This window comes from Plectropomus leopardus, chromosome 1, assembly GCF_008729295.1.
Source record: "Plectropomus leopardus isolate mb chromosome 1, YSFRI_Pleo_2.0, whole genome shotgun sequence".
Taxonomy (NCBI): Eukaryota; Metazoa; Chordata; class Actinopteri; order Perciformes; family Serranidae; genus Plectropomus; species Plectropomus leopardus.
This window is the reverse complement of record NC_056463.1, coordinates 19,830,526-19,843,060: the sequence shown is the minus strand read 5'-3', so window position 1 is coordinate 19,843,060 and position 12,535 is coordinate 19,830,526. Positions and strand designations below refer to the sequence as shown.

The window sequence follows — 12,535 nt, the reverse complement described above, 5'->3', positions numbered from 1 at the left end:
CATGTAGAACCACAATCCGAAGCACAGTACTCAATGTTCCCGTTTGCTTTCACAATACCATGATGAAACATGAGTGTGTGTGTATGTGTCCATGTGTGTGTGTGCAGATATCTCACAATATGAGCTTGCAGGTATGTGCTGATTAGTGTCGTTGAGGACAGCAGTTTGCAATTCATTTCATGAACCGTGCTCTACACATTTAGTTGCATCCAAACAGCAGTGCAACTTTAGCTTCAATTATAAATACAGACTAACTTTTGAAAATTCTTGCCGGTGCTATTACAGCGGATGAGAAAATTAAACTTGTGTCTGTGTGTGGGTGGCTGTATTGATGTGTGCATATGTTTAGATTTTTTCCCCTTTCTTGTTGAACAGACTGTGTGTTAAAATATATACTTACATGAAAGGCTGCCATCATATCTGTTTCACTATGTATTTCCTCCCTCACTTTGGCAACTGCTTTGGCGGCAGAGATAAAGTAAATGTGTGTTTGTTAGGTTGTGTTTGTGAGCCACAACGGAGGCAAGTTAGAAAAAGCCCTTCATTTAAGCATGGCGTGCCTCCATCAGTCCTAGTCTCTGATGTACAAAGAGCCCAGAGGAAGGAGCTTCACAGCTGTTTGTAAACTATGAGAACAGGAAAGGTCAACAAAGTAATGCAGTGCGTTTTTTGTAATGCATTTTCATCTCTCTCTGTTCCATAGTGAGACAGCAGGGCTGCGCCCTGCCTCAGTAGTACTGGTGCATTTAAATTACTGTTCTTGCCTGGAGAATAATGGTGAAAGCATAACCCCATTGTATTCTTTGATAAACTCTGGAAAATGCATGGTATAAGCTGAGGAAGAGGCGCGGTTTAAGGGCACAATTGCCTTGCAAATCTACCATGGCAAAGTTTTTCTGAGAGAGAGAGAGGGAGGGAGGAAGAGAGTGGTGAGAAGAAGGGGAAATGTGGAATCGAGGGTTGAGGGAGAAAGACAAGGGAGAGAGAGATGGAGAATCCAGCATGTGGGTAGAGTAGGGGGGTCTGTGTTGCAGGGACATGTGTTATCTCTGGGTGCAGAGGTCTTTGTTTGCAGGGCAGAGAGGTATAGATTTCCTCTTCATGTCAGCGCCTTTATTTAGGGCTCAGCACAGAGGGGACAATAGCAAACTAATCCACTACTGAATCAGGATTAATATTCAAGCTGCAAATATTAATTCACAGCCAAAAGGAGGAAATGCGGAATATGTCAAAAATGCTCAAACAAATAAAGAACAAAAAAGCCCAAGATCCTTGACCAAAAATTCCATCCCGAGTCTTTCACATGAGTGCATTATTTTTACTGGGCCCTACAGTCTCGTCTCAGCATTCTGTTTGATTTCTGTATTAATCTTCATAATGATTTTCTATAGAGCAGCGAGAGCTGGGAGAAAGCTGAAGAGCTGCATGTTGTTTTTGGCTATTCTCCTCACTAAGCTCTGGATTTAAGATCTGGATTTGAATATTTATGATAGAAAATAATAGAGGTTATAAAAATAAGTCCCTGCAGAGCCGGGCTGTAAGTTATAGGGGTAAGCAATGCCTCCCACATCAAAGAAGCCTGGAGATGTTGGCCACTAGTTTGATGCCTGTAAAAAGCCTATGGCTCTTGAGCCCAGCCCAGCAGAGAGTGCGGCTCTGCTGAACACATATGATCCAAAAGTGTCACTCACTATCAGAGTGGTCATGAGTTCTAAAAAAATTTAGCAAAATTTTAAGTAACTAAGTTCAATTTAGTTTTCTGTGCCTCAAAACAAGAGAAAACAAACCTGCCACCGGGGTGAGATCGCTTGACTTGTTTCAAATATAGTTTCACTTGTTTTGAGATTGAAACAAGTGACAGTATTTGTAACTGACAGGTGGATTACTCCTCTAGTTTCAACATAATGTCACTTGATCCCAGAAAGTGTTTTAAGTATGCTGGTTTGCATTTGAAACAAGCGACACTTTGCCTCCCATTTGACAGCTTTTTCATTTTTCATTGAATACTTAGATGTTAAGACTTACGACAATATTTTGGAGAACTGTGGAAATGAAACGCTCTCTCTGCTGTTCTCCTCCTGGGTGTCTCGCTAGCAGGGCAGAACGACCTGTCCCAACAACATGAGGAGTTAACATGGGCTTTCAGGGGCAGAGCCTGACAGTGTTGTGTGAGAGAGAAAATGTTTGATATGCACTGATTTTACACTAGAACACTGTACTAATACCCAATTCCTGTCAGATCTGTTTTATAATAACAGGCCACATCATTAAAATTTAGACGTTAAATATTCCACCTAACAGTTTCAAGTTTGTTTGTTTTTTTTAAAAATATCTTTTGTCCCACATGACCATGAAAAAAGAACGGAGATAAAATTAAAGTTTTTACACTGTATTAGTGTTTTACTATTGCCTAAACAAGCAAGCATGCACGTCCACAACACACCCCTTTCAGCACACACACACATACACACACCGGCACAGTAATCCCACACTAGGGGGTAGAGGCCTGTTGTATACTGAAAGCCATTGTGATGTTCAAAGGGGCTTCACAGAGGCTCTACCCATTGATAAGGTCTAATGTGATGAGGGACTGTAAACTTCATCTTTTATACATGGCAACATAATGTGAAAGGTCAGCTTATCTTAATCCTCAAATCTGCAGCATCCAGGCCCGTGGCCCCATTTCATGAAGTTAAAGAAATAATCTCGGAGTCCATTCTGAAGACGGCCCTTATTATCTTCTCCGCAAGGTCCAATCAGAAGATATCATTAGAGTGTACTATGAATGCACTGTAAGGAATGATTATTTCTCTTTTCTAATCGGCCCCAATCATATCATAGAATCAGCTGGACTGTGTGCTCATGGTGAGAAGCTTTATTATGTCCAGTGATTAATCATCAAGCACTGCCTTATCCCTCTTAGACACACAGCACACTGCTGGCCTGGTTCACAGAGGGAGAATGGGAAACATCACCTTCATCAGCACGGTACTTACCTGATTTTCCATACTCTTTAGTTCACCCCAAACAGCAGCCTCTGATACCGAAAAATGAGTGCCAAAAACTGCAGTTCATTTAAATGGCCACTTGAGGCTGGCTCTAAAACGGAGTATATAGAGAACCACAGGAATGAGTCCTAAAACCTGTAAATTGGCATTTCAGCACCTCCAGCTCACTCGTCTCAAAGTCAGTGAGTTTTTTTAATGAGTTTTTTGGTTAGATGCCAGAAATAAGGTCTGTGGTTAACACACACAAGACTTTCAAGTTTTATTCTGAGACATAAAATACGTCAGTAAATATCCCACTTTTATGTGTCTTTAAAAAGGAGGTTGCTAACAAGTAGTTCAATGAGACTATAGGGCATCATCACGCTGAGCCCCGCCAAATTAAGTTTTACAGCCTTAATGTGGTGGCGATGTTGATTGATGCGACTGTGGTGTAGTTATTTTATAGCCTAACAAGTGGTCTTTATTTGTGAGGATTATCTTGCTGAACAAAACATGTAAGTATCATAAACATTTGTTTGCCAAAGATCTTTCTACAGTAATCCATATCCAATGGAAAAATCCCATCGCTGTTTTGACAAGGGAACCAGAGTGATGCTAACGTCGGCCTACAGAAAAAAGTCATCCCTGGGGCACTCTGTAGACCACTCTGTAGATGTTAAAATGCCCAACTGAAATAGACATGTTTACATCCTGGTGCAAAATCAGTTTCAGTCTCTATGACTAATGTATAACAGTTGTCAATATTCATGACAGCTGTATGCAGGGTGTTTTTTTAAATTTTATAAAACTTATAGCCCAAATTTGTGCATGTTTAAGGGTGGGGCTGTTTGATTGACAGGCTGTCTGTGCCACGCTGTTCTCGACAGCTCTACCCTTTTGTCCAAATATGTTCACTTCTGGCTCCAAAAAACCAAGATGGCGATGGCCAAAATGAAATTGAGGACACAAGCCAATTTGCGACATCACGGTAGCTACGTCCATTATTTTTACAGTATATGATACAACTTCAGCATTGGCCTTATGCAGTAAAATGCTGTGGTGTATCATCATCTCAAAATAACGAACATGATTTTAAGGCCAGTTATTCACTCGGGCTGCATGTGTAGGCTAATCAGTCCTGGGCGTCAGTAGTTATAAACTAGCATGCCATTATAAGCATCTTCATCTTACTCTGGATTTTTGTTTCTTGATCTTTTTTTAATCTGTTCCCTTCCATGGCTGCTGACAGAAATTTCTCGTTGACTTAAAAAAAAAAAAAGTAACACTGTGTCCTTAAATTCCAAACAAATTGAGGACAGATAACATACCCAGTTGTGAAGTGGGAGTTTCTACCATACTTTGTGAATTAACGCAGGTCAAAAAGGTTATTGTCTCAAGACCAAGTTTGGGCAATTTGTTGTTTAGGAATCCTTTGTTCTCAATTGAAAGTGTGTCAAATGTAGACAGATTGTGAAATATTTATTCCTTGACTGCAGATCATATTAGAGTGTTATTGTTTGTTTCGTTTTGTATTCCACCCCTAATTTGCCAGTGCTACAGTTTTCTCAGGAAGTCTAACAAACACACATCAACTTTAACAAAGGTAGACCCCATCCTGTAGCCTTAATTAGAAGGAAATTGTAAACAGACGCATGGCTTTCTTTTACGGATTATCCATACTTTATGACTGAATGTTTGAAGTTATGAGAGATTCTGAATCAGCACTGCTCGAGTGGTGCTCTTATAGGACATTGTTGTCTTCAATTATTTTCAGTTATATTCCCGTCTGTAAGAGGCAGGGGATCATTTATTATTTAAAGATGCAATCGTTGCTGTTTATCTGGGATTTTAAAAAACCGGGTTATCTTTTCGCGTTGTTTTTTTTTTTTTTTTGATTAAAGGAACAAAGTGTAATAAAGTGCAGTTTCAAACAGATGCTTGTCTCTCTTGTGCGAGAGCTCATCTGCCATTATTGTGATTTAATATGAACGGTGCCAAGCAGCTGCCGAGAGACAAGATCTAACGAGCGTCAGGGATGCTTTAGTATGTACATAAAGGGTCTCGCGCAGACACAAGCTAGTGCAGACATACACACAAATACACATTTAGTTGCAGACTAACAATCACACATGTCTTTATCCATATGTTATAGCTGAAGATGGTTGACAGAAAACTTGTGGCTAATTGTTTTTGCAGCTGGATTTTGGAATTTTTGGGGGAATAATTAGTGGCGATTTAAACATATTACGCATATTACCTTGTTCATTAAACTTAACCATCTTGGGAGCAAACAACAGGAAACCAAACAAGCAACATGAATAAATAGTGCGTGTTGAATTCATACACACAGATGATTGGCATCCTGTCTACAAGACAGAAAGAGGAAACAGACTCAGACTGCAGACCCTCATTTAGGACATTTTGAATATGGTAAAAATCATCATGATTATTTTGGATAATATGGAGATCACAGTTTTTTACCATGATACTCATTGATTTTGGAAACATCATACATTCAGCATTCCCATGGTCATGAAATTACAGGAAAAGTAATGAAATTAGAAAAACTGTTTTCCAGGGCCTTTAAATTATTTGGAATTAATAATGGTTTGGAAAAGTTTTGAATAGAAATTGTTTTGGCTGTTATTTATTTAGAATCTGTTCATAAAAACCCTTAAACACATCTAACATTATGTGAAATACATTGCACTAAAATCTAGTGCTGGGTTGCGTAGCTGTTAAAATGTCACTGCTATCACCCAATACACATTGGTGTATGCAGCTAGTTAGCGGCGAGAATGTCTAACATACAAGTAAAGTTAGCGAGCGCTAGCACTTTCCTTATCCACAAATGCCAGGGAAGTGCGCATTTAATAATAAATGGCTGTCAAATGACAAATATAATACCTGGCTCAAGATAAATGCAGACTCTAGCTGCACAGATAGACAGACTACACATGTACATCGCATATGATAAAGTAATAAAAAATAAAATAAATAACATAGGAAATGTATAAAGATAAAAAGCACAACGTTTAATATGCAATCTGGCTTCTCTGCCATTATAAAAAGTGTATACATATATAAATGAATAAAGGATGCACAATAGCATCCCTAAAAGTATAAAAAATAGAAACATAAAAAGTACCCACATATATATATCTATATACTGTATATATGTGGATGGAGGCTCTGCACCAAAACTGTCTAAATTTAATTGTTGGAAGTGTGCAGACCCATAATTCAGAATGCTTGTTGTCAGAGAGGTGACCATACAGGGTATTTTAAAGAACTTAAGGTCATGGAAATTGGGTAAATATTATGGAATTATTATGGAAAAGTGCTTCTTTTTTTTTTTTTAAATTAATTCATAAAAATGTGTGGGGACCCTATACATTTAGTCAACTTTCTTATTTTTTAAAAAGTATTTTGAAGAGTGTATTTTCTGAAACTTTTAATATAATTCAACTGGAAAACAGGCTCGGGGTGATCTAAACATGCCACAGCCAGACTGAGAGTGAGTGAGACAACTGCAGTACTGTACTTCGACTGAATGAGGGCCTCATTCAGTCAAAGTACAGTACTGCAGTTGTTCAATATATGTTGCTACAACATCCTTTATTTCATTACTCAATAAAATTGTCATGCACAGAACTTCATCCCCCAAGTGCACCCTAAGAATAGAAACCTTTTTCCAGGTTTGAACATTACTCGTAGCTCAAGTCCTGCTACTACATGTCCCTGTTCTTACACATATTGTTTTTTAAACCCCAAAGCCCCACAACTCTTGTTGCGTCCCTCTTATGGCCACTAGTATCCACTCCCCCTAGCATCACTCTTGTTACTTCCAATACTTAACTTTACACTGAAGCCTTTGCCCCTGAGACCCTAGTGTTGGGAGATTAGTCCAGCCTCAACTGAAGCAGACAAACTGCAATCAATACCTGATATAAGCAGTCCGCTAGGGTCAGGCGACCTTGCTGTATGGCACCCACGGCAACTCTAGTAAAGTCCTTATAAATTCTGGGTGACTGACCCCTGACGACCTGGGCAGATAAGGTCAGTCTGGCCGGAGTGACCTAGAGCCAAGAGGCCAGTGTCCAGTCAGTCTGGCTGTCCTATAATGAAGTGGTCAGTATTGCCTTTCTGTCACTCAGCAATTACTGGGAGAGATATGGAGCCATAGATAGGTGCTGAATGCACAAGGAGGCAGTGGCCACAGAATTACATTCACGAGGCTAAGACCCAGTAAAGTGACATGTAAACTACTCTAATATGGACTGGTAATGACTGGGAGCAAGATGGATCGAAAGGAGTCTGACAACTTTAGTGGGGCTGCATTACATCTGTGCATGCAGGCACGGGGAACACACTACTGTAAAGCTTACATTTAATCGCTGCTTTTGAGAATCTGATGATTTGCTGCAAAAATAAATATTCACGCAGTATAAAGACTTTTATATTTACTTTTTTAGAAGCAGCATTCTTTGCATTGCGCTCAAAATCATAATTCTGATATCTTTAAAATGAGTTGATTATTCCATAGGTGTAGATTTTGGGGGATGCGGGGGAGAACATCCCTCCAAAGTTTTAGAACATATTTTTATATGGGTACTTTTTTTGTATTTATACATTACGTATAGCTTTTATTTGTAAGATGTAAATGTGTATGTTTGTTTTAAATGTCATTTGTGTCATTGTGTTTAGGAATGTAGCTGCCAAATAAAGTAATTTCTGTAAATATCAACAAAGTATCTATCTATCCAATAAAAACATGTAAGTAGCAGAGAACTTTTATTCAGACAAAATTCTTGACGTTTATACCACTAATGGATGCAGAAAAAGCACAAATTGGTGCGTAAAAATTCACCAGAATGCAGGAAATTAAGTATTTGTTTTTAAGTGAAGGACCCCAAAACCCACCATTTCATATGAGTCCCCCCCAATGTTGAAACGAAACCTACGCCCTTGGATTGTTCTATTTTTAGATTAACTGTAAAACAAAATGAAGCAAACATCAATCATTACTCAAGACCTGATAATGATTTTGGGATGATTCCAGATAATCAGTCTAAAGGGAGCCATTGATATAAGGTGTCCCTAATGTATTAATGACACCAGTAGAACTTGCAGAGTGAGAAGTGACCAGATTAAAAGACAAACAGACTGACGTGCAGGCAGAGGTCATGCTGCCTGCGCAAATAGAGCCCTGAGTATGTCACAGTGTTTCTCCCATGGCCTGTTGTGCTCCCCGACTCAGGTCAGGGGGCTAGGAAATCCCCAAAGCCATCCAGCTGCTGCCATCAGAGACTCTCGGCATTCTTCTGTCTGCTAACTATTTAGTTGTCAGTGATTTGGTTAAGTGGAATTGACTTTTATCTGCGGTGTGCTGTGGGGCTGCCACTGGCAATTCAGAATCCCCCTTCCTCAGCTCCTGTCTTAGCCTGGTGTCACATCCAGCACATTGCTATTGGCAGCTGAGCCAGGCCTAATCAATAGCCCAGGTCAGGGATGGCCCGCGGCTCTGCTGTGGGTGGGCTATTGATCCGACACACACACTCCCACAGGTCGCCCTGACAATCCGGGAAGTCGTGGCCTCGGACGGAGTGAAAGATAGAGGAAGAGAGATCACAATTAACAGCGCTGCGTTCTGTCTGCTGTAACACTTTCGTGGAAATACTACATTTATTGATTAACAGGTGATATACCGTATACTCTTTATTTAACATTTAAAAAATCACTATTGAAATTGATATCTGAACAGAAGTGATGAGATTCTAAAATACTGAAATCAAGACCAAGAGGAACTGATAAAACCATTCAGATGCAATCCACCGTATCCATACAACACCTCTGTCCCTGAACATCTGTCTGTCTTTTTTTTTTTTAACGTGTCTTTCCCTCTCTTTGCTGTTGTCACTCTTTCAGACCTGTGGCCAATGAGCAAGAGTCTAGTTATTTTTGTTGCAGTTTTAAATGTTGCTCCCCGAGCCCCTTATCAGCACCACAATAAGAACTCTTGGGAACAATTAAACATGGGCTTTAACTCAAGTCTAACCACAGAGGTAAAAATAATCGCACAATGTTTCCAAATGGAAGTGGCTTCAAAAGAGCTATTCAGTTATCACAAACTGTCTGCCTCTCCCGCCTGTATTCCCTAACTAAATCTCTGTCGCTGAGGAACTATTGGAACATATGACAAGCATATTTACCCAGCTTCACAAACCAGGCCCATGTGGAATTCAAAGTCTTTTTTTAACATGTTATTTTTTTTTCATCGCTGGAATTGACAGTTGAATAAATATGTATTGTCTATGAGACTTTGTTGTCGTATACGGGAGATCCTCTGCAGAACAGGCAATTATATATGCCATTACAGGAATATGTCTTGTTCTGGTTACAGGGAAATTAAGTTCCTCCGGAAATCTTTCTCATTCTACAGAAGTCTTCAGTGGCATGAGAAGAGAAATTACTCACAGCAGTTCATTTGCTGTTAAATGTAATCTTGAAATCATAAGAGGCTTTGCTGCAGTACAAGCATACAAATAATTAGAGATTAATTTTGTTGGCTCTAAAAACAGCTGATTAATTTTGAAGTCTTGATGGTATCATACTGCTCTGGTTTGCTTCTCCTGAAAGACATTTATTATGTGCTCAGATTTCAGGGATGAGGTAGAGAAGATGCAGACACTCTGACAGGACTGCAGTGGAACTCTTTCTTTGCTGCCATGATTTCCAACCGTGTTCAAATCATGTTTCTGACTCTGATTTCTTTCTCTTTGTTTCTTGTTCCAGGTGATGGTGACGTCCTGACATGTTCTTTTTGTGACCCGGGAGTCCCTAAATCCCAAACCATATAGCTTTGGAAAACCCTGGAAATACCTGGAATTCTAGGAGTATATCACCAAAACTTCTTAAGGTGCCCAGGCGCCGGATCAATAGCTTTACATTCTCCTTTATTTTTTTTTTTCCTGTATACAAAGAAAGAGACGAAAGTCTGAACGTTAGCAATAGCCACTGGCCATCCACCGTTGCTCCAACGAACCTGCTGTGACCGAGAGGGCGTGACCTTTCTGCCTGCTGACTTCAAACAGACACTTGAAAAGAAAACACAGTGAGAGAGGCTTCCGCGTGGTGGCAACTCAGACCAAAAACCCCATCAGGTAAGGCTGTGAAGTTCCCCTTGCTCCTGCTGTCCAAGCCCTAAGCCCTTTAACTTCCTCAGCGCTTTGAAGCTAACTTGTCCCCAGTCTGTGTCCCCCACACAGTTAGCTTCCCGTCAGAGTTTGTGTAAAGGCTGATAAATGTCCCACTTTCATGCTCTGCTCATCTGTTTGTTCCTCTCAGATTAGTGGCTCTGAATATGTTGAGGTTGTTCGGTTGACAAGCGCTTGCACTAGGTTCTTCACTGGCCTCTTGCAGATTTGTCCAGTGACCAGCTAGAGCTAGAGCTAATGTGCTACACTGTAAAATCTGACAAGTCGACTTTACTTTTAAAAAAATCTAAGAAAGCGATTGCCTTGAAAAATGTAAGTAAATGTAATTATTGATCTAAATTTATGTTAACTCTATATCTAATTGTTAAGTTTTCTTAAAATGTTGTTACTTAATTTTGGGAAGTTCTTACAGCTTAAATATGACAAGTTTGATTAAATCAATCTTTCCAAGTTTTAGCGACGAAAACAAATCAACTGCACTGTGCTATATACGTATCCGTATTCTGCCGGCTGCAAACTAATCAGCTATATTTGTGTATTTTTAAACATGTTAAGAAATCAGAAATCACAAATCTTCTAACTGCATCACTGGCAAAATCCTTTTTGTTAAGATCAAATTAAGTCAGATTAACTGGATTTACTGAAGTTTCTAACACTCAGAAAGAGCAAGGTAATTTTACTTATCATTTTTAAGTTGCAACATCTTTACAAAATTATGTAAATAGAGCTAAATTTCAAGTAGAATGAACACTTAGATATAAAAAAAAACCACCATAAATTAAGATTTATAGTGATATTTACTTTGCTTTTTCAAATCATTTGGTTTCCAAGATAATTTAAAGTAACATCAACATGTCACATTTTACAGTGTAGAAATGTCACATGATTTGACGTGGATGACCAGGTGGATTATACATACGTGTGCTTGTTCTCCTTAGCTGCTGTGAGGACATTTTAACACATGCTGACATACACAGTAAACCTGCAGACCAACATTTGAATGTGTAACAAATAATATGAAACAGATTTTATTCATGGTTTCACACGATTACATGACTACTATTTCTATAACAGTTATCGTTAATACTGTCAGTGATGGGATGTGTGAATGTTCCAAGACGTGGGTGTTTTTTAGTTTACTAAGGGGACAAGAGTGATTTTGTAGCTGATAAAATGTCACCGCTGTTTGTGTGTGTGTTTACAGATGGGTGTATGTTATGTTTTGTGCATGTGTGTGTGTGTGTGGTGTGTATAAGAATAGATAAACAGTATGTGTTTGAGTCTTGTATTAGAAATGTGCAAAAATGGCACTTTTCTGATGCATGTGTGCACTTTTCGGCTTCATAGCACCTGGTTGTGAGATGAGTATTTCCATTCAGAGTGACTTTGAAATTGATTTCACTCAGTGTCACTCTCCTAGTTTTATTAGGGTCTGGTTTCCCAGTTGTTTTGTAGAAGACTGACAACACATTTTCAGTCAGTGATTAAGACTTAATCCCAGGTTATCTGGACTATATTAAATTATTCTGCTTGATAAGGGACTCTGTGTATTTTACTTTTTTCTCAGGCGATGACTTGGAATCAAATAGCGCCTGATATAAGGATATTGAGATAAAGCTTTGTACCTGTGTGCCAAAGCACCCCCACCACCACTATCATACAAAAAATAGCTAACTTTAGCTCCTCAGCTACAGAGGAATGCAATATTTTCCCCTTAAAATAGGCCTAATTAAAAATAAAAAAGCATTTAAACAATAATATAAATATATACTGTAAAAAAAAAAAAAAGACAGTGAAACCAGCAGGACATAAGGAATGAGATGAGTTATATCGTCAAGAATCTAAAGAGCTTTCTTTGTAAAGTTCAAAGTAATTTTACAAAATTTAGGTCACTGAAATTTAGTACCCAGTAGCAAGTCATTGTTTTGAAAATGAGAATGAAAGAAGAGAAAACAAATAAACAGCTTTTTTTCTTTTTTTTTTACTCCTGCATGTTTAAAGATTATTTTTAGTGTGGGGAAAAATAAAACACTTGAAAGCGCAAGAAACAATATTTATCGTTGCTGAGCTAATTAAGGACGTGATCTGAAATGTATTTTCTTTACAGTCTGATTTAGGACCCAAAGGGTCAGCTGCCTCACAATAGGACGATGATAATACAGCAGGAGTCAGGAGGGGAGAGGGCTTCAGTCTGGAGGAAAGCAGCTCCCCTCCCTGGCCTGTGTGCTGATGGAGCTGCACTCCTTGCCCAGGGCTCCAGGGCTCCGACACTAGACCTTATTTTTCATGTGGGCTGCACACTGTTCTGCTGCAGTCGGGGTAGCTCCCTTT

General features: G+C 39.1%; 1 protein-coding gene across 1 annotated transcript in view; it reads left to right on the top strand.

Annotated features, from left to right (window-relative positions):
- The first annotated feature begins 10,117 nt into the window (after positions 1 to 10,117).
- The window catches only part of zfhx3b (zinc finger homeobox 3b), a 161,290-nt gene continuing 158,872 nt past the window's right edge, over positions 10,118 to 12,535 (top strand). The window contains exon 1 of the mRNA XM_042489953.1: positions 10,118 to 10,150. The gene's annotated coding sequence lies outside the window, so the exon portion shown is untranslated. The remainder of the gene's footprint in view (positions 10,151 to 12,535) is intronic.